Source organism: Arachis hypogaea, chromosome 3 (assembly GCF_003086295.3).
Source record: "Arachis hypogaea cultivar Tifrunner chromosome 3, arahy.Tifrunner.gnm2.J5K5, whole genome shotgun sequence".
Lineage (NCBI taxonomy): Eukaryota > Viridiplantae > Streptophyta > Magnoliopsida > Fabales > Fabaceae > Arachis > Arachis hypogaea.
In genome coordinates, this window is record NC_092038.1 from 123,075,590 (window position 1) to 123,097,794 (window position 22,205).

General features: G+C 41.4%; 1 non-coding gene across 1 annotated transcript; it reads right to left on the reverse strand.

The window, feature by feature from the left end:
• Nucleotides 1-17,237: 17,237 nt before the first annotated feature.
• Nucleotides 17,238-17,345, reverse strand: LOC112793968 (small nucleolar RNA R71). The gene has a single exon (XR_003198652.1). It is a non-coding gene; the product is annotated as a small nucleolar RNA R71 (small nucleolar RNA).
• Nucleotides 17,346-22,205: the final 4,860 nt, after the last annotated feature.

The following is a 22,205-nucleotide window of genomic DNA, read 5'->3' on the forward strand; positions in this document are numbered from 1 at the left end:
GTTAATTTTTTTAGTCTAATCTTATATCTATTTTTGAGTCTTGTTCTTAATTCATAATTAATAAAATTGAAATTTTATGCCTTAAAGCTATGAATGTCCTATGAATCCATCACCTCTCTTAAATGAAAAATGTTTTAATCACAAAAGAACAAGAAGTACAGGATTTCGAAATTTATCCTTGAAACTAGTTGAATTATATTGATGTGGTGACAATACTTTTTGTTTTCTGAATGAATGCTTGAACAGTGCATATGTCTCTTGAATTTGTTGTTTTGAGAATGTTAAAATTGTTGGCTCTTGAAAGAATGAGGAAAAAAGAGAACTATTATTGAGGATCTAAAAAATCATCAGATTAACTCTTGAAGCAAGAAAGAGCAGTGAAAAAAAAATTCGAAAAAAAAGAAAAAAAAAGAAAAGAAAGAAAGAAAAAGAAAAAGAAAGAAATAAATGTGTGATCCAAGGCAAAAAGAGTATGCTTAAGAACCCTGGACACCTCTAATTGGGGACTCTAGCAAAGCTGAGTCACAATCTGAAAGGGTTCACCCAATCATGTGTCTGTGGCATGTATGTATCCGGTGGTAATACTGGAAGACAGAGTGCTTTGGGCCACAGCCAAGACTCATACACTAGCTATGTTCAAGAATCATTGTACTCAACTAGGAGAATCAATAACACTATCTGAGTTCTGAGTTCTTATAGATGCCAATCATTCTGAACTTCAAGGGATAGAGTGAGATGCCAAAACTGTTCGGAGGCAAAAAGCTACTAGTCCCGCTCATCTAATTGGAGCTATGTTTCCTTGATATTTTGGAGTCTATAGTATATTCTCTTCTTTTTATCCTATTTTGATTTTCAGTTGCTTGGGGACAAGCAACAATTTAAGTTTGGTGTTGTGATGAGCGGATAATTTATACGCTTTTTGGCATTGTTTTTAGTATGTTTTTAGTATAATCTAGTTAGTTTTTAGTATATTTTTATTAGTTTTTAGTTAAAATTCACTTTTCTGGACTTTACTATGAGTTTGTGTGTTTTTCTGTGATTTCAGGTATTTTCTGGCTGAAATTGAGGGTCCTGAGCAAAAATCTGATTCCGAGACCAAAAAGGACTACAGATGCTGTTGGATTCTGACCTCCCTGCACTCGAAGTGGATTTTCTGGAGCTACAGAAGCTCAATTGGCGCGCTCTCAACGGCGTTGGAAAGTAGACATCCTGGGCTTTCCAGAAATATATGATAGTCCATACTTTGCCCAAGATTTGATGGCCCAAACTGGCATGAAAGCTGGCGTTTAACTCCAGAAAAGGTCTCTACACGAAAATGCTTCATTGCTCAGCCCAAGCACACACCAAGTGGGCCCGGAAGTGGATTTTTATGTCATTTACTCATTTCTGTAAACCATAGGCTACTAGTTTACTATTAATAGGATCTTTTGACATTGTATTTGGACCTCATGACACTTTACACCTTTCTTTGTGTACTTTCCACGGCATGAGTCTCTAAACCCCATGGTTGGGGGTGAGGAGCTCTGCTGTGTCTTGATGGATTAATGCAATTACTACTGTTTCTCATTCAATCATGCTTGCTTCCATTCTAAGATAATACTTGTTCTTAACCCGGATGAATGTGATGATCCGTGACAATCATCATCATTCTCAACTATGAACGCGTGCCTGACAACCACCTCCGTTCTACTTTAGATTAAGTAGTTATCTCTTGGATTCTTTAATCGGAATCTTCGTGGTATAAGCTAGAACTGATGGCGGCATTCAAGAGAATCCGGAAGGTCTAAACCTTGTCTGTGGTATTCTGAGTAGGATTCAATGATTGAATGACTGTGACGTGCTTCAAACTCCTAGCAGGCGGGGCGTTAGTGACAGACGCAAAAGAATCACTGGATTCTATTCTGGCCTGACCGAGAACCGACAGATGATTAGCCATGCTGTGACAGAGCATAGGAACATTTTCACTGAGAGGATGGGAGGTAGCCATTGACAACGGTGAAACCCTACATACAGCTTGCCATGTAAGGAGCCTTGCGTGCTTGAAGAAGAAGACAGTAGGAAAGCAGAGATTCAGAAGACAGAGCCTCTCCAAAACCTCAACCTATTCCCCATTACTGCAAAATAAGTAACCATTTCATGTTCTTTTGCTTTTCACAATCAATCCTGATAATTTCTAATATCCTGACTAAGATTTACAAGATAACCATAGCTTGCTTCAAGCCGACAATCTCCGTGGGATCGACCCTTGCTCACGCAAGGTATTACTTGGACGACCCAGTGCACTTGCTGGTTAGTTGTGCGGAGTTGCAAAAGTGTGATTGCAATTTCATGCACCACCAACCATGACCAAGTCTACAGAAACAAACAATTCTTCTAATCACCCTAAATGCAATAAAAATGTAAAGAAGAATCTTGCTAGAAAGTAGGTAATGGTTGGAAACAAGGGAGAAAAGGATGAAGATTTAATTACTAATAATTTTGACACTGGTTTTAATGACATCTTTGAAGCAATATTTGGTGTTAAGCAACCTATAGCTGTGGTGTCAATACTGCCTGAGGAGTATAGTCAAGTCCAGGAAGTAGAGTCATTAGAAGATGATTGTTATGATGTCTTTCCTGGAAGCGAATGCTTATTGTTACATGACAATATGTGTGGTGGAGGATTGTTTGAGAAGCCTACTAAAAATGACAAGGAACACTTGCGTCCACTACATATTAAGGCTCGTATTTATGGAAGGATAGTCAATAAGATTTTGGTTGACAGGGGAGCTGCTATCAATCTCATGCCTGAAAGAATGACGGGAAGGCTTGGAAAGACTAAAAAAGATCTTATTAAAAGTAGCATTGGGGTAACAGAATTTAACAGAAGGACTTCTTCTGTTAGAGGTGTGGTTCTACTGTCCAATGAGGTTGGTTCTGTCAATAGGCCAACTCTATTTGTTGTTGTTCCTTCTAAGGCTGGTTTTAACTTATTTTTGGGACGTGATTGGATTCATGGAATGTGTTCATACCCTGGGTCGAGCTGTCTGACCCGGGATGTTCTACAGACAAAGCGACCGACCTCTTCAGGTCATGACGACCCGACCACTTCTCAGAGAGTTCGGCCAAATCACTAGGAAAGCCCAAAGAAGGGCTATAACAGAGGACAACGTACCAAAGCCCAAGGCAGCCCAAGCCCGCAGGGAGAAGGGCGGTTCCTTTGAAGATAAGATGACCTCACTCGAAAGATAAAGATAAGATAAGATAACTAACTTATATTATCTAAGAAGGTCACTCTACACTATTATAAATACACTGGAGTACCCAGTATAACTCATACTCTGATTCTACTCAATACCTGCTTAATACCCTTGCTAACTTAAGCATCAGAGTCCCTTGCAAGTACCCCCCACCCTCCGGGGACGAAGGATCAGCACCACCATCAAGTCCAACAAGTCAGACACAACAGCTCTGACTAGTACAGAAGATCTCGTCCGAGATCGACCTACAGTTTCAGGTAACCCTCGGAACATTGGCGCCATTGCCGGGGACCTGGAAGTCATCCCATCATCATGGCGGATGACCATGACAATGACCACACTTCAGATCTAGAAGATAGAACACCGCACAAAAATGCGGACACCACACCAAAAGATGCTTCCCAATTTGACAACAAGAAGAACTCTCCAAACGCGGGAGCCATGGACACACTTTAAGACCATTTAAAACAACTTGAAGAAGAAGCCCTACGTCAACGAGAGACCGAGAAAGACCTACAGAGGGAAATAAGGCGACACCGAGAATTGGAGGACAAAGTCCTAAAACTTGAAGCCGATATCAAGACCAAGGCCAACTGATCCTCCCTTGAGGAAAGCTCTCGCAGGGAACAAGATCCATTCACCAAAGAGATCATAAAGACCAAAATCCCAAAAGACTTTAAACTCCCGGATATGACCTTAAACGATGGCACTACAGACCCCGGCCACCATTTTAGCAATTTCAGAAGTAGAATGTACCTCACTGATGCCTCAGATGCAGTTCGTTGCAAAGCATTTTCGACTACTTTGACGAAGACAGTAATTAGATGGTTCGACAATCTACCGCCTAGGTCCATCTTGAGTTTCAATGACTTGGCCAAAAAATTTTTGTCCAGATTCTCTATCCAAAAAGACAAACCTAAACACGCTCCAAGTCTATTAGGAATCAGGCAAGGAGAACGGGAAACCCTTCGTAACTACATGGAAAGATTCAACAAGACATACCTAGACATACAGAACCTACCAACAGAGGCCCGCCATTATGGGCCTCATTAATGGCTTGCGAGAAAGACCTTTTAGCCAATCTATATCAAAAAAATACCCCACATCTCTGAACAAGGTGCAAGAACGAGCAGAAAAATACATCAACATAGAGGAAAATTCTCGATTAGGAGAGACCTCGAAAGCTGGATTCGCCTCCCGGGATATGAACAAAGATTCCCAAAAGAAGGAAGATCGACATGGAGAGAAAATAAAAAATACCACAATTACACCCCCTTAGGGTGTCTCTTGTGGATGTTTATAGAGAGGTTTGCAACACTGAAAAAATACCCCCAGCTCAGCCACTCAAAGGCAAAAAAGGAGGAGGAAACTGGGCTGAATATTGTGAATACCATTGGATCCGCGGGTATTCCACCAATGAGTGTTTTGATTTAAAAAATGTCATAGAGAAACTAGTAAGAGAAGGAAATCTAGATCGATATCTGGTCACCCGTGATGAGGAGCAAAGAAAAAGAAGAAGAGCAGAAGATGTTGGACAAATCGCGCGATCACCTTGTACATCAGAAAGACATGTCCACATGATACACGGCGGATTCGCCGGGGGAGGAATCTCCAAATCATCTCACAAAAGACATCTCAAAGACGTATATCATGTCGCAAGAAATGAGGAAGTACCCGACATCCTCGTGATTACTTTCACCAAAGAAGACGCATCCGGCATCACATCAGGATATGACGATCCCATGGTCATCACTACTATACTGGCAAGCACAAATCTCCACCGCACGCTAATAGACCAGGGGAGCTCTGCCGATATCTTATTCAAAACTGCCTTCGACAAACTTGGCTTGGAAGAAAAAAACTCAGAGCATATCCGGACAGCCTGTTCGGACTAGGAAATACCACAGTTCAACCGATGGGATACATCTCGCTACACACGACTTTCAGAAAAGAAAGCCAGTCAATAACACTTAAGATAGATTACATCGTAGTCGACGTAAGTTCAGCCTACAATGCCCTAATATATCAGACAATGTTGAATCAGCTTGGTGCAATAGTCTCAACTCCACATCTATGCATGAAGTTCCCAACTGTAGGGGGGATAGCTATGATAAAAGCAAATCAGAACATGGCGCGCCGCTGTTACAACGAAAGTCTGAACCTCAGAGGCAGAGGAGAAGAATTCCACATGATCGAACTCAGTGGAATTTAGAGACGGGAAGAACTCCGCCCACAACCTGAGGGTGAAATAGAGAAAATCCAGATCGGGGATACCCCAGACCAAACGACCAATATCGGCACACTCCTAAAAGGAGCCATAAAAGAAGCACTCATACAGTTTCTGCAAGATAACGTCGACCTCTTTGCGTGGAAGGCCGCAGACATGCCAGGCATAGATCCCAAGTTAATATGCCACAAGCTAGCAGTCTACCCAGGATCTCGGCCAGTGCAACAGAGGCGTAGAAAGCTGGGACCAGAATGCTCTCAAGCTGTGGAAGAGCAGGTACAAGCTCTACTGGAGGCAGGTTTCATAAGAGAAGTCAAATACCCACTATGGCTTGCTAACGTCGTCTTGGTGAAAAAATCAAACGGGAAGTGGCGAATGTGCACTAACTACATCGATCTCAACAAAGCCTGCCCAAAAGATCCTTATCCACTCCCCAGCATCGACGCACTGGTCGACGCCTCCTCCGGATATAAATACCTCTCCTTTATGGACGCATACTCGGGATACAACCAAATCTTAATGTATCCACCCGACTAAGAAAAAACCTCATTCTTAACCCCAAAGGCAAACTACTGCTACATGTCATGCCCTTCGGTCTTAAAAATGCAGGAGCCACTTATCAAAGATTAATGAATAAAGTTTTTTCGGACCACATCAGAAAAATAATGGAAGTCTGTGTGGACAACATGCTAGTAAAGACACGAAGTGAAGAGATGTTATTGTCCGATCTGACCCAAGTATTCGACACTATAAGACGGCATGGTATGCGACTCAATCCTGCAAAATGCACCTTCGGAGTAGACGCCGATAAATTCTTGGGTTTTATGATCACACAGAGAGGAATCGAGGTAAACCCGGACAAATGCCGGGCCATACTCGACATGAAAAGTCTGACTTGTGTCAAAGAGGTACAACAACTCAACGGGAGGTTGGCAGCCTTGTCCAGATTCCTGGCCGGATCGGCAATAAGATCTCTCCCTTTCTACGCCACTCTAAGGAAAGGAAAAGAGTTTGAATGGACAGCGGAGTGCGAGCAAGCCTTCCAAGATTTCAAAAGATTCCTGGGACAGCCACCTATACTAACTCGACCACGGGAACGAGAGCCACTCATAGTGTACCTCGCGGTCGGAAGTCAGGCGATAGCTTCAGCACTAGTCCGAGAAGACGACAGCGGGCAACAGCCCGTATACTTCATCAGCAAAGCATTACAAGGATCCGAGCTGAACTATCAGAAAATAGAAAAATTTGCTTACGCTCTCATACTAACATCACGATGACTTCGCCCATACTTCTAAGCCCACACCATTAAAGTTCGGACCAACTAGCCCATAAAAGAGATCTTACAGAAAACAGACCTGGCGGGCAGAATCTTGCAATGGACAGTTGAGTTGTTTGAATTTGATCTCCAATATGAAGCTCGGACGGCCATCAAATCACAATACCTGGCCGACTTCATCGCGAAATTCACGGATACACCAGAAATTCCCACAGAATGGAATCTCTACGTGGACGGTTCTTAAAAAAATAGGAAGCGGTGCGGGTGTGATAATTGAAAGCGACCAGGGAACCCAAATCGAACTCTCCCTCAAATTTGGGTTCCCTGCCTCAAACAATCAAGCAAAATATGAGGCACTATTAGCTGGTTTGAAGCTGGCTAGGGAGGTCGGAGCTCAAAAGCTTATCATCTTCAGCGACTCACAGGTAGTTACTTCACAAATAGCAGGAAGCTACCAAGCCAAAGATCCCATCATGAAAAAGTACCTGGACAGAACCAGAGAGCAGCTCAGACAATTTGGAGAATATAAGGTCTGTCACATACCCCGAGAACAGAATGCCTGAGCCGACGCACTCTCAAAACTAGCCAGCACTAAACCAGGGGGCAACAATAGAAGCCTCATCTAAGAAATTCTACAGAATCCATCAATCTCAGAAGAAGAAAAAGTCCTGGCCATAACAGGTTGCGATCAAGGATGGATGACTCCCATAATTAACTACCTCAAAACTGAAACACTCCCCACAGAGGAAAAAGAGGCAAAAAGGTTAAAACGGGAGGCACAATATTACACTATCATAAATAATACTTTATACAAAAGAGGGATTTCAATACCACTTCTAAAATGCGTGCCGACTTCCAACACAAAGGAAGTCCTAGAAGAAGTACACAGTGGCATTTGTGGCAATCACCTCGGTTCGCAGGCACTTGCCAAAAAAGTACTTCGGACAAGATTCTATTGGCCAACTCTACAAAAGGAAGCCAAAGAATTTGTAAAGACATGTTCATCATGTCAAAAACACGCCAACTTTCACATCGCCCCACCAGAGGAACTCATCAGCGTAACCTCACCTTGGCCATTCGCAAAATGGGGACTAGATCTTCTCGGACCCTTTCCTCAAGGATCGGGACAAGTCAAATTCCTCATAGTGGGAATAGACTACTTCACAAAGTGGACTAAAGCAGAACCCCTAGATAACGCCACTGCTCAAAGAAGTCAAAAATTCTTATATAGAAATATTGTCACAAGGTTTGGGGTTCCATACTCCATCACCACATACAATGGTACTCAGTTCACAGATGCAGGCTTCAGAAAGCTAGCGACTGACTTGAATATAAGACAACAATTCACATCTGTTGAACATCCCCAAGCCAATGAACAAGCTGAAGCTGCCAACAAAGTCATACTGGCTGGGCTGAAGCGGAGATTACAGGATGCAAAGGGAGCCTGGGCCGAGGAGCTCTCACAGGTCTTATGGTCATATCGAACAACGCCACATTCTACCACAAAGGAATCACCCTTCTAATTAGCATATGGAATGGAGGCAATGATCCTAATAGAGATTGAAGAAAGGTCACCTAGAGTGATCCACTATAGCGAAGAAGCCAACTTCCAACTTCAAAGGGAATAGCTCGACCTACTTCCAGAAGTCCAAGAAAAAGCTCGGATAAAGGAAGAGGCATTAAAGCGACGAATGGCTTCCCGATACAATCAAAAGGTAATACAGTGGGCCTTTGCTGAGAACGACCTCATTCTAATCCGAAACAACATTGGAATAACTCGACCTGGAGAAGGAAAGCTGGTAGCAAATTGGAAAGGACCCTACCGAGTCATAGAAGTGCTGGGAAAGGGCTACTACAGGCTTTCTGAACTCGACGGGCGAGAGCTTCCTAGGTCATGGCATGTCTGCAACCTAAGAAGGTACTATAGTTAAGGATGATAAAGGACCTTGGGACAAGGCGCACTCTTTTTCCTGAAAAGGTTTTTTAACGAGGCACCAAGCCAAGACCTACAAATCACCCGACTTAGGAAATTAACCCCCCGCATGTATATATTTGCATTTTCTTTTAATAAAATCTGTTTAGATTTTCTACAAACGCTCAAGCCGCATTATTCTGAAACATTCATCGTCTGATTATAAAGCTACAGATCGACAGAAAGTGAAAATCAAATTCACTGCGCGATCGCGATAAAGACCAAAGATGAAAACCAAATTCATTAAAAGGTCGACCTAACGAGGGTTAAAACCCAAACTCTATAAAATCGGCAAAGATGAAAATAGAATAATGTAAGAAGTTATAGAAAGTGATCCATAGAAAGGACCTGACGAGGTCCTAATAAAATGGATTGTTATAAAATAACTTAAAGACTGGCCGGCATAAAGAAGTCAGACCAGCCACAATAACCAAAGTTATAAGTAAAGCCCTGGAAAGAGGTCTGGCCAGCCTTATAAAAGAGGATTACTATAACTTAGAAGAGTCTGACATGATGAAGTCGGACTCCCACGAACAAGTTATAAAGGTAATCCCTGAAAGAGACCTAAACAAGGTCCAAGAAAGAGGATTACCAAGTAACTCGACAGGGCCCGACATGACAAAGTCGGCCCAAAATATAAAGTTACAAAGATAATCCCTGAAAGAGACCTGAACAAGGTCTAAGAAAGAGGATTACCAAGTAATTTGACAGGGCCCGACATGACAAAGTCGGCCCAAAATATAAAGTTACAAAGATAATCCCTGAAAGAGACCTGAACAAAGGTCCAAGAAAGAGGATTACAAAGTAACTCGACAGGGTCCGACATGACAAGTCGGCCCAAAATATAAAGCTACAAAGGTAATCCCTGAAAGAGACCTGAACAAAGGTCCAAGAAAGAGGATTACAAAGTAACTCAACGTGGCCCGACGAGACGAAGCCAGCCCGAAACATAACTCTACAAAAGTAACCCCTAAAAGAGGGTCACTAACAACTCTTTGGACAAAATCAACGTAACAAAATCAGCAACCTCAGCGAACTAAAGGACAAAATAAATTGCTAAAAATAGCATCAAAGAAAACAAGTCAATCCAGAAAGATCAGTCAAAGGAAAAGTTCTAAAATACTCCCAAGACCTAGAAAAGGTACTAAGCCGAGTGCAAGCAGGCCTAATATAAAAACTGCTAGTTAAGATAAAAGGCAAACTTCAGAGGCCACCAGAAGCAACCCCAAAAGTTCGGAAACTACTCCTTTTTTAATAAAGTTGCTAAACAAAGCAACTAAAAGGGTATCAACAGTCATCAAAATATCATTTGCAAAATAGAAATTTTTAAAAGCCCACAAGCCGGGCTATCTACAACGAGCAAGAAGAAAATTCATTTAACATTCGAAGGCTTCTCAGCAGCATCAACTCGGGGTGAAGGAGGACGAGTCTGAAGAGGCACCGTATCCACCGTCCCATCATCCCGGTTCAAGATTTGGCAATCTGGTTCCCCCTCTGGGCGATTGATCTCAGCAGTGGAAGTCGGAGAAGTCGGCGCAACAGAGGTCTTGGTAGCGGACAGTGAAGGATGATCATCATTATCATCATCAAGATCGTCAGGAACAATCTTACCATCCCTAACAATGTTGTCCAGGCTAAAAAGGGAAAGGTTGAGATCTGGCGCGAGAACTTGAACTTGCTCCTTCAGATTCTCATAAGCAGCAGTAACACTGCCTACAAGATGACTTTGAAGTTCGGTATAATCGGCCCGGACAGATTCCAAGCTACCCATGAGCTCCATCATCTCTCTAAGGTGGTAACATAGCTATCCTTATATTTTAACATCATATCCTCAGCCAGTTGCACAGTAGCCGCCAGACAAATAGCCCGAGCCTTTTCCCCCTTCAACTCCTTTTCCAGCTCGGCCACTTTCGCCTTGAACTCCTCCTTCAAACCCTTAATTCGGTCAAACTTTGATTTTGCCTCCTCCATAAAGGCCTTGGTAGCATAGATAGGAAGATTTTGAGCAGTCCAGTATAAAGACGCTCCCATATGTGCTAGTGTAATACCACTCCGAGTAATGAAGTCTAAATGACGAAGAATGGATACATCGTCAGTAGGCATGACACCATAAGGAGCAATCTGTTGATCCACAAATCCGACAGCATCAAAGTCGGGAGCACCCAGATTAAAAGGCTCGACAGTCCGAGGTCTTTTTGGAGGAGGAGCGGTGGAAGGAGAGGAGGTACCAGCAGAAGCTTGTGAAGGATCAACTAAACAAACTCGAGGAGTGGGGATAACCTTCCTCGGCTCAAGAGAACTTGTAACCGAATGCTTAGATGAAACCTGAGAAGATCCCTCCCCGGCCGCCTTGGCTGAGGCATTCTGAGCTATAGTAGCCTTCCTTGCCCTTTTAAAGGCCTTCATGGATTCATTATTTTTAATCATCTCTACAAATAAAAAACCAAGCTACGAGTCAGAAAAAGATCCCATAAGAGACAAACTCGACAAAACAATAAGCAAAACCAAATGAAAGTATGGACCACTACCCAGCTCAGCTTAGAGGAGGGAGGGGTTAGCTAAAAATTTATTTGTGTCAAGATGAGGAGGCTGCCCTCAGTTTTCTTCCAGCACAGTCACAAAAGCTCGTTCGGCCTCATCTAACATCTCCCATGAATATCGTGATACCACTACATTCTTTTGCCACTCTAAAGGAAAGATGGGTTCATCATTTTCATCCAGGAAAAAGGGTCGAGCTCCTTCAACAGCTCAGACCCTAAAAAAGTAATTTTTGAAATCGCGAAAAGATTCATCAAACATGGAGAAAACCTTTTTCCCTTGGGAAGCTCGGAAAGAAACCCAAGCAGCCTTCTTTTTCACTACACCAGGCTTTGTCAAGACGAAAAGATAAAAGAAGAGAGATTGTGAAGCAGGGATACCAAACTCATGACACAACAGCTGAAAGATTTTTATAAAACCCTAGGAATTAGGGTGAAGTTGGGATGGAGCTACATTATAGGACCATAACAAGTCGGTCTCAAAGGAGGTAAAAGGAAGAGTAATATTCATTTGACTAAAAAAGAAGTCGTAGGCATAGAAAAAGGACGCTCTCCAATAACTCGGGTAGAAAAACAGACCCTTTCCTCAGAAGTTGGAGACACGAGCTCATAATTCTTCTCATCACTACCATTGCCACAAATCCAATGAAATTGCCTAAGTTGTTGACAGAATTCTGAATCAACCAACGAGACACACAGAAGGACCATAGAATCCACCCAACTGGCGATACCTTCGGGAACTTGGGAAGATGTCTCAATAATATTTTTGCGAGAAGACATGAGGTCAACTAGTCCTACAAGAAGAAAAGAATATTGGATTACTCATCTCGGTACACTAATCAAACACCACGAGCATGAATGGAGGTAACTTAAAACTAAAGTACATAGGTGTTAGAAAGCGAACCAGAACAACAAAGGAAACCTCAGGACCCACTCCAAAAAGGATCCAGGGGCATCCTAGCGGGGCAGATTAAAGACTCGAAAAAATCTACAAGCCTACAGAAAGATAAAGCCTCTATTTCAACAAAAAATGACGCTTCGGAAGGCCATAAACCAAATAAAGTCATTTCAGTCCATCAGCAAAGGGAACTACCAAAACAGCAAGAACATGCCAAAGCAAAAAAAAATTGTCAAAGACTCAATCTTTCATCAAAAATCAAAATAAACCATTTTACACAGAAACAGGCAATAACATGCAAAACCTTCAACTGTCAAGGGAACACCAGAGAAGAAACAGCCAGAAATCGCAGCGACAAAAAAGTATAGAAAGGCGAAAAGGTTCAAACTTTCCAAAAATTTACTCAAGTAAAAACCCTACTGTACTAGGAAAACAAAACAATGCAAGCAAAAGAGAGGATGAACCAACCTGAAAAAAGGAGAAGCGTACAGAGGGAAGATTGAAGACGAAGCTGTCGTCGAAAACAAAGAGAGCACCTACGATCACCAAGCAACGTCGCAAAAAGAAACGCGAAAGGGCAAAACAACAAGCGAAAATAGAAAAGTGAGAAAGAAAAGGGGAAGTTACAGAGAAGAGGAAAAACTATTTCTGTGTGTAAAGTTCAAAATAAAAGAAAAGAAACGGGGCATTGAAAACCAATTAATGAGAGCATTAAAACCCTCGTGCATTCCCAAGGCTAGGACGCTAATACAAAAGTGCGGGCTCTCAAAGGAAATGAAACGTTCCGCATTCAAAAAGGAACTCTACAAGGATAAAGTCGAAAAATGCTCGAGTTCGGCTTCACCCGAGAAGGTTCGAAGTCCTAAAAACTAAGACTCGACCTCCAAATAAAGACCGAGCTCGAGCAGGGGCACTGTTCATACCCTGGGTCGAGCTGTCCGACCCGGGATGTTCTACAGACAAAGAGACCGACCTCTTCAGGTCAGGCCGACCCGACCTCTTCTCAGAGAGTTCGGCCAAATCACTATGAAAGCCCAAAGAAGGGCCCTAACAGAGGACCGCGTACCAAAGCCCAAGGCAGCCCAAGCCCGCAGGGAGAAGGGTGGTTTTTTTGAAGATAAGATGACCTCACTCGAAAGATAAAGATAAGATAAGATAACTAACTTATCTTATCTAAGAAGGTCACTCTACACTATTATAAATACATTGGAGCACCCAGGTATAACTCATACTCTGATTCTACTCAATACCTGCTTAATACCCTTGCTAACTTAAGCATCGGAGTCCCTTGCAGGTATCCCCCCACCCTCCGGGGACGAAAGATCAGCACCACCATCAAGTCTAACAAGTCGGACACAACAGCTCTGACTAGTACAGAAGATCTCGTTCGAGATCGACCTACAGTTTCAGGTAACCCTTGGAACAGAATGGGTGCTATTCCATCCACTTTACATCAAAAATTAATTTTCTGGAATGAAGATGGAGGAGTGGAGGAAGTTCTGGCTAATAATAGTACATGTTACTATGATGAGATGTATGTGGAGTTCAGGATGTATAATCTTGGAGTCAAGCCGCTGACGATTGACACCAATGCATTTAATCCTGAAGATATTGAGACGTGCAAAATAGATATGAATGATTTTATGTTGGTCCCTAAGGCTGGGGTGGATACGGCCTCAGGAGAAACTTAGATGAGCTTGACGAGCCAACTGGCTCCACTGTCAGCCTATATGGTAGACAGAGAAGGGTGCATTGACAGTGTACTTTATGATTGTATATATGATGATGGTCGTTTAGGTTTTGAAAAAAAATAACACTGACACTGTAAAAAAGGTTAAAGTGCAGGATCCTTTGGAGGAAGTAGATATTGGTAACGGTGATCATCCTAGACCAACATATGTGAGCAAGATGCTGCCTGATGATTTTAAACAAGAAATGGTGGAAATTTTGAAGGAATATTACGACTGTTTTGCATGGGATTATGCAAAAATGCCAGGCTTGAATCGTGAATTAGTAGAACATTAATTGCCATTGAAAGCCAATGTCAAGCCTGTCAAGCAGCCACCAAGGAGATTTGCTCCTGAAGTCGTGCAGAAGATTAAAGAAGAGATTGAAAGACTTCTTAAGGCTAAGTTTATAAGGACAGTAAGGTATGTCAACTGGATTTCTAATGTTGTTCCTGTCATGAAAAAGAATGGAAAATTAAGGGTTTGCATTGATTTTAGAGATTTAAATTCTGCAACACCAAAAGATGAATATCCAATGCCTATAGCTGATATGTTGATAGATTCTACTACTGTTCATGAAATGTTAAGTTTTATGGATGGATATTCAAGTTATAATCAAATATACATAGTTGAAGAAGATGTGTCAAAAACAGCATTTAGATGTCCAGGTGCTTTAGGAACTTTTGAATGGGTTGTGATGCCATTTGGGCTAAAAAATGCTGGTACAACTTATCAAAGGACGATGAATAAAATTTTTCACGATTTTATTAGAAATTTTATGGAAATTTATGTTGATGATGTGGTTGTCAAATCAAATGCTAAAAAAGAGCATCTAGAAAATTTAAAAAAAAAAGCATTTGAAAGAATGAAAAAGCATAAATTGAAAATGAATCCCTTAAAATGTGGCTTTGGTGTGAGTGCAGGGAATTTTCTTGGTTTCTTGGTGCAGAAAAAAGGGGATTGAAATTGACAAAAATAAGGCAAAGGCTATCTTAGAGGCTCTCCCTCCAGCTAACAAAAAGCAACTGCAAGTATTTTTAGGGAAGGTCAATTACCTCATAAGGTTCATTTCCAATCTGTCAGAAAAAATCAAGGTTTTTGTGCCTCTGATCAAGCTGAAAAAAGAGGAAGAGTTCCAGTGGAAGACAGAGCATCAAGAAGCTTTTGACAACATCAAGCAGTATTTGAGTAATCCTCCTATTATGACACCTCCAAGGCACGGAGCACCTCTAAAACTTTACGTGTCAGCTTCTGAAGTAACAATTGGTGGAATGCTGACTCAAGAAGATGAAAATGGCAACAAAAGAGTGATTTATTACCTAAGTCGTGTGCTAAATGATGTAGAGAGCCGTTATTCTCCAATTGAGAAACATTATTTAGGTTTATATTTTTCTTGTCTAAAACTTAAGTACTATTTGATTCCTAGGAATGCTTATGTAATTTCTAAGTTTGATGTTTTTAAATATATGTTGTCTTCTCCAATATTGCATGGTAGATTAGGAAAATGGATGTTGGCCTTAACGGAATTTTCTTTATATTTTGTTCCTGCAAGGGCTGTTAAGGGTCAGGTTCTAGCTGATTTCCTAGTTGACCATCCTTGTATTGACATTGATGAAAGTTTACTCAGTTTCGTTGGTTTGGTGCCTTGGAAATTATATTTTGACGGTTCATACCATAAGGGTGGTGTTGGTATAGGAATTTTAATTATTTCTCCAAGCGGCAAGCCAAGTAAATTCCTCTTTGAATTGAATTATTCATGTTTCAATAATGAGGCAGAGTATGAAGCATTAATAATGGGATTGGAATTATTATTGGAAAAAGGAGTTAAAAATGTGGAAATTTTTGGAGATTCACAGCTTATAGTCCATCAAATATCACTTGAGTATATGTGTGTTAGTGAAAATTTAAGAAAGTATTTCGATGTGGCCTGATGCGGGCAGAAATTGGCGAATTAAAAATTATTAAAATATATACGTTGCAAGTATAGTTCTTAACTCGCCAGAAATCCACTTATCAATTTAGAAAGGTGTCACAGAAATTTAAAATTAAAATACTGGGAGTATGAATTCCAGGTCGTCTCCCAACGAGTTGCATAAAAGTGTGCTATTTTATTAACCAGATGTTTTCAAAAAGGTTTGAGTTGAGTAAACAGGAAATTAAATTGGAGAATTTGAATAATGTAAATAAAAGCCTTGACTGGGAGTTGATTAGTTGGAAGCCCCATTATTGTTGGATTGCCCTCTAGTCACTAACACCAATCCCTTTTAATTAAGTGGGTTGCAACTTGTGAACGGACATAGCATTCCAATTTGTTTGACTTTCCCTTACCTAGCAAGAGATAACTAAACAGGATAACCTTTAATTATCAATTAATCTAGAGAGTAATCCAACAATAATGGGGCTTCCAACTAATCAACTCCCAGTCAAGGCTTTTATTTACATTATTCAAATTCTCCAATTTAATTTCCTGTTTACTCAACTCAAACCTTTTTGAAAACATCTGGTTAATAAAATAGCACACTTTTCTGCAACTCGTTGGGAGACGACCTGGGATTCATACTCCCAGTATTTTAATTTTAAATTTCTGTGACACCTTTCTAAATTGATAAGTGGATTTCTGGCGAGTTAAGAACTATACTTGCAACGTATATATTTTAATAATTTTTAATTCGCCAATTTCTGCCCGCATCAATTTTTGGCGCCGTTGCCGGGGAGTTGCAACACTGTGCTAATTTATTGATTGGTATTTATTTTTATTGAAATTTTTCTTTTCATTCTATCACTATGAGCTGTACGTTTTTTTCGTTAAATGATGCGTTCACTTCCTGATCCAAGCTTGCCAGTATTTGACCCTGAAATTGAAAGAACTCTTTTACGTATAAGGCAAGCTCGGCGTCGGTGACTCCTCTTTGAGGATGAACCTGAACCGTCATCTAAGGAAGAAACAAGCCCCCTCTCTACTGATCCAGTTCATTTACGTGCAGGTGACATGGCAGCGCCCAGAAGAGTCACTATCCAGGAGGAAGGAGCCCCTGATTTTATGCTCCAACCATTTCAGGCACACCACCCAGCAGTAGCTGTACATTTTGAAATAAAGTTTTCACTACTCAACTTGATACCCAAGTTTCATGGCTTACCTGCTCAAGAGCCTATCAAGCATCTTAGGGATTTCCAGACTGCTTGTTCTACTGTTAAGCGTGATGGCACTGATGAAATCTCCATTCTGTTGAAAGCCTTCCCATTTTCTCTGGAGGGAAAGGCAAGAGAGTGGTACTACACTCAACCCGTAACAACTGTTTCCAACTGGGATACACTTAGGGGGGAGTTTCTGGATAAATTCTTTCCAGCTAAAGTTGCCGATAAGCTAAGGAAGGACATGTCTATGATTGTTCAGGATGAATCTGAGACCCTCTATGAATACTTGGAACGCTTCAATAATCTTCGAGACACATGCCCCCATCATATGATTGACAAGATAGTGTTGCTCGGCTACTTTACACAGGGTTTGAAATCTCAAGATAGGACCACACTAGAAGGTGCTAGCAATGGTTCTATGAAAAAGTATAAGACTACGGAAGAAGCATGGCAATTGATCAGCGACTTAGCTGACTCTACTAGGAATCATAGGCAGAGACAAAGTCGGTCAAGAGCTGTTGCAGAGGTATCCACTAGTAAAGAGACTGCTGCTATAGCTCAGAGCTTATGTGAAATGACTAACTTGTTGAAGCAGATGCAACTGAATCAACAACAGCCTCAGCAAGTTCAGCCTTCTCCACCACAGCACAGCCAGCAGTTGGTTCCACAAAAAGTATGTGGAATCTGTGTATATTACAGTCACTATACCGATGAGTGTCTACAAATCCAACCAGAAGATAACACTGTAGCAGTCACTCATAACTTTCATGACCGTCCCAATCATGGGTACAATCAAGGTGGCAACTATAACCAAGGATGGCAGGATAATTTTAACCAAGGTTGGAAAGACAATTCTAACCAGGGTTGGAGGGACAATTATAACAGAGAAGGCAGAGATAATAATGGAAATCAGAGGTGGAATAACAATAACAACTTCAGGCAGCAGAATCAGAATTAGTCCTACAGAGCACCTCATTTAAGACAGCCTCAAGCATCTCAGCAGACCTCTCAGATCACTTACCCATCTTCATCTCCTAATGATGAGTTACTATAATCCATTGATCGGAGACAACAGGCCATGGAAAACAACCTTACTTCTACTCAGAATGGTTTGAATTTTACTTTGCAAGCCCTTGTCTCACAGATTGGATCAATGAACAACTCCAACAACCAGTCCTCAAGCTCTGGTGGACTCCCCTCTCAACCATTACCCAACCCAAAGGGTGGTATTAATGCCATCACCCTAAGGTTCGGAACCACATTGCAAGAGAGGAATCGGGAAGAGCCAACTCCATCTGAACACACCTCAGCTGAAGAGGTAGTGAAAATAGAAGATGTTGAAGAAGAAAAGAGCATGCAAGACATGGCTGAAGAAGAAGACTCCAAATCACAGGAAGAAGCACCAAAGGGGGCAGATAATATAGAGGACGTCGTTCCTATTCCATTTCCATAACTTGCAAGGAAGCCCAGGAAGCAGTTGGAACCTAATCCCAAAATGGTAGAAATTTTCAAAAAGGTTGAGGTAACTGTTTCCCCTTTTTGATGTCATTCAACAGGTACCTAAATATGCAAAGTTTTTAAAAGATTTGTGCATACATAAAGACAAAATTAATGAACTAGAAACTATCCCTTTAGGAAGTTCTATATCTGCTTTAATGGGAAATATACCTGAAAAATGTAGTGATCCAGGCCATGCATGGTTAACTGTACCATTGGAGGTGTGATATTTTCTGACTGCATGTGTGATTTAGGAGCATGTATTAGTATAATGTCTTTATCTGTATATGATGTTTTGAGGCTCACTCCCTTAAAGAGGTCGGCAGCTCGTTTTGTGTTAGCAGATAAAAGTATTATTACAGTGGCTGAAGTTGTTGAAGATGTATTGGTGGGCATAAAAGGCCTCACTTTCCCCATTGATTTTTACATCCTGGAGATGCCCCGAAATGACTCAGAGAAGCCATCATCAATCCTACTCAGAAGACCTTTCTTGAAGACCTCGAAGTTCAAATTAGATGCTTTTGCAAGCACATACTCTTTTGAAATAGACGGCCGAGTAGTAAGCTTCAATCTGAATGGAGTTATGAAACACCCTCCAGAAGATTGTTCTATCTTCCAGTGTGACATCATAGATGAAACCGTAGCTGAAGTTCACCAGGAAGAGTTTGAAGATAAGTATATAGGACAAGGTCCAAGTGTGGGGAATTCCGAGGACAATGCAGGCACTCTACCACTGCCACTAGTTCCAGATAATCCAGAGCCAGACCATAAGTTAGAATTGAAACCTCTCCCTCCACACCTCAAATACGCTTACCTCGAGGACAAGCAGAAGTTTCCAGTTATCATTGCACAGGACCTCACTTCTCAGCAGGAAGAGCAGTTACTTAGTGTGCTGAGGAAGCACAAAAAAGTAATTGGGTGGAGTTTAGCAGACATAGTAGGCATCAACCCTCAAGTTTGTGAGCACAAGATATTTTTAGAAGAAGGAACAAGACCTGTTCGTCAACCCCAAAGAAGATTGAACCCCACTATTTTAGAGGTTGTCAAGAAGGAAGTGACCAGACTATTAGAGACAGGTATTATCTACCCCATCTCAAACAGTGAATGGGTGAGCCTAGTGCAAGTGGTGCCCAAGAAGTCTGGAGTCACTACAGTGAAGAATGAGCATGGAGAGCTCATAGCAACCAGAGTACATAATGCTTGGAGAGTCTACATTGATTACAGACGTCTCAACCAAGCCACCCGTAAGGATCACTGCCCACTTCCATTCATTGATCAAATGCTGGATCGCCTGTCAGGTAAATCCCATTATTGCTTTTTAGATGGTTACACAGGCTATTTCCAGATTCATATAGCTTCTGAGGATCAAGAAAAGACCACTTTTACATGTCCTTTTGGGATTTATGCTTACAAGAGAATGCCCTTTGGCTTGTGCAATGCACCAGCTACTTTCCAGAGGTGCATGATGAGTCTTTTCTCTAATCTTATTGAGGACTGTATGGAGGTTTTTATGGACGATTTTAGCGTTTATGGTGATTCTTTTAACCTTTGCTTGGATAGTTTATCTAGAGTATTAGATAGATGTGTCAGTACAAACCTTGTATTGAATTTTGAAAAATGTCATTTTATGGTTAAACAAAGAATCCTACTGGGACATGTTGTATCTAATACTGGCATTTCTGTAGATCCAGCAAAGGTGGATGTTATTTCTAGTTTGCCTTACCCCTCTTCTGTGAGGGAAGTCCGTTCGTTCCTTGGACATGCAGGTTTTTACCGAAGATTCATTAAGGACTTTAGTAAGGTAGCACTTCCCCTATCCAGATTACTGCAGAAAGATATTGAGTTCGAGTTCAGTGAGGATTGCAAACAAGCGTTTGACAAGCTGAAAACCGCCCTGACTCAAGCTCCAATTGTGAGAGGACCAGACTGGAGCCAGCCATTTGAAATCATGTGTGATGCTTCCAACCATGCAGTAGGAGTAGTGCTGGCTCAGCGTGAAGGTAAGGATACTTTTGTTATTGCTTATGCGTCTAAGACTTTAGACACTGCCCAGTCCAATTATAGTACTACTGAGAAAGAGCTTCTTGCTATTATTTTTGCTCTGGATAAATTCCGAGCTTATTTACTTGGTACTAGAGTAGTAGTGTATTCGAACCATGCATCTTTAAAGTATCTATTAGCTAAAAAGGAGTCCAAACCAAGGCTCATACATTGGATACTGCTATTACAAGAATTTGATTTAGAAATAAAGGATAGGAGTGGTAACCAGAATCTAGTGGCAGACCACTTGAGTCGCCTTGAGCACATTAAGGATGATTCTACTCCTATAGATGATAATTTTCCATTTGATAACCTGCAAGCAGTATCTGAGGTAGTCCCTTGGTACACACCTGTAGCTAATTATCTAGTTAGCCGCACATTTCCTCTACACTTTTCTAAGCATCAAAGGGACAAGCTGAAAAGCGAGTCTAAATATTATATATGGGATGATCCATATTTATGGAGATGTGGCGCTGATCAGGTAATTAGACGTTGTGTGCCTGAATCAGAATTCCAGTCCATTTTAGAGGCATGTCACTCATCTGAGAGTGGAGGACATTTTGGCCCTCAAAGAACAGCTAGAAAGATCTTAGACTGTGAATTTTAGTGGCCTACTCTTTTTAGAGACGCTGCTGAGTTTTGTAAATCTTGTCTCCCATGCCAAAAATTTGGTAATATATCCAGGAGGGATGAGATGCCTCAACAAATTATGCTTTTCTGTGAAATTTTTTATTTTTGGGGGATTGACTTCATGGGTCCATTTCCAAATTCTAATGGTTATTTTTATATATTGTTAGCTGTGGATTACGTTTCCAAATGGGTGGAACCAATTCCTACCCGCACTGATGATGCTAACACTGTTGTTTCCTTTGTGAGAAACCATATTATTTGCCGCTTTGGATCACCACGAGCAATCGTGAGCGATCAAGGCACCCATTTTTGTAATAGGAGACTAACAGGATTAATGAAGAAGCATGGGATAATTCATAAGGTTGCAACAGCATACCATCCTCAGACCAATGGGCAAGCCGAGGTGTCAAACAGAGAGATAAAGCGTATCTTGCAGAAGATAGTCAAACCTCATAGAAAAGACTGGAGCACCAGGTTACAAGATGCACTATGGGCATATAGGACAGCATATAAAACACCCATTGGGATGAGTCCTTTCCGCTTAGTTTATGGAAAAGCTTGTCATCTCCCAGTTGAAGTAGAGCACAGAGCCTTTTGGGCAGTCAAGGAGTGCAACATGGGAATTGAGAAAGCCGGAGTTGAAAGGAAGTTGCAACTGCAAGAACTGGAGAGCCTTCGCCTAGAAGCTTATGAAAACTCAAGAATATACAAGGAGAATATGAAGGCTGTACATGATCAGCACATCAAGAGAAAAGAATTCCAACCTGGGGATTTAGTCCTCCTTTACAAATCTCGACTGAGGCTCATGCCAGGCAAGTTGAGATCAAGATGGGAAGGTCCATACAGAGTAGAGAAGGCCGAACCATACGAAGTTTATCACCTAAGCCATCCTTCAAGCTTTGAACTTATCAAAGTTAATGGACAACGTCTGAAGCTGTACCATGGCGAGAAGATGCAGAAAAACAAGGAACTTGAGATCTTCCTCTTGGAAGATCCCCACTTAGCAGAAGATTGAGCTAGTGGAGTG